General features: G+C 37.2%; 1 pseudogene; it reads right to left on the bottom strand.

The window, feature by feature from the left end:
- Window positions 1–302: 302 nt before the first annotated feature.
- LOC101585652 lies at window positions 303–725 on the bottom strand (annotated as a pseudogene).
- Window positions 726–935: the final 210 nt, after the last annotated feature.

Below are 935 nucleotides of genomic sequence, written 5' to 3'. Positions count from 1 at the left end.
GGGTACATCAGTCTGGATTGCAATTTGTTTTCTTGCAAGACTTGAAGTACTTTGCTCCATGTTCTTCTTGATTTGATGGTTTGTGAAGAGAAATCTGCTGTTATGCTGATGTGTTTTCCTTTATTTTATTTTAGTAAGAATGCAATGTTAGTGGGCTGGGGAGATGGCTCAGTAGAATAAGCACTTTCCTGGCAAGTGCGAGGGCCTGAGTTCAATCCCCAGTTCCACCAAAAAAAAAAAAAAAAGAATGCAATGTTTTTATTCACCAATAAACTAAAAGCTTATTTCTGAATGTTTCTTTCTCACATATACTTCATGGTTTTAGGAAAAAGCAAAGCCCTGTAAGTGGCAACCACATAGTCCTCAGACTCTGATCCATCTTCCTTGTGACTAATCTGGAAGCACTGGAGTTCATAAGTCTCTTTGTCAGATACAACTACGTGAAGCCAATCACAAAGATTATTCTTTTTAAGATACTTCTTGGTAAGATACTTCAAATACCTTTTGGAGTACTGTTTCTCAGATACAACTGTGATCTTATTCTTGAACCATTCAATGTGGACAACATTCCCAAGGTTTCCAGTTTTTTCATTCACTTTAACCTTGTCCCTCAGAAGCTGTTCAAAATTTCCAGAATCAAAAATTCCATCTTCTACTGGATGGGTAAGGTCCAAATTAAACTTCCAGGTTGACCTCCTAGGCTTCTTGTCTTTCTGAGGTGCCATCTTGACAGCAGTGGGATGATCAGAGAGGGGTTTTCCTTTAAATGTGATCTGTTTATTTTCTCTAGCAACTTTTAGTATAATGTTTCTGTGCTGAATTTCTGGGATCTTGATTATTATATGTCTGGGTGTGGTTTTAATTGGATTGATGTTATTTGGAGTTCTATATGCTTTGGTTATTGAATGTTAGATTGTTTCCCCATGTTTGGGAAG

The sequence above is a fragment of the Octodon degus genome, unplaced genomic scaffold, assembly GCF_000260255.1.
Source record: "Octodon degus isolate 3935 unplaced genomic scaffold, OctDeg1.0 scaffold00015, whole genome shotgun sequence".
Lineage (NCBI taxonomy): Eukaryota > Metazoa > Chordata > Mammalia > Rodentia > Octodontidae > Octodon > Octodon degus.
This window is presented reverse-complemented; position numbering and strand designations above follow the sequence as displayed.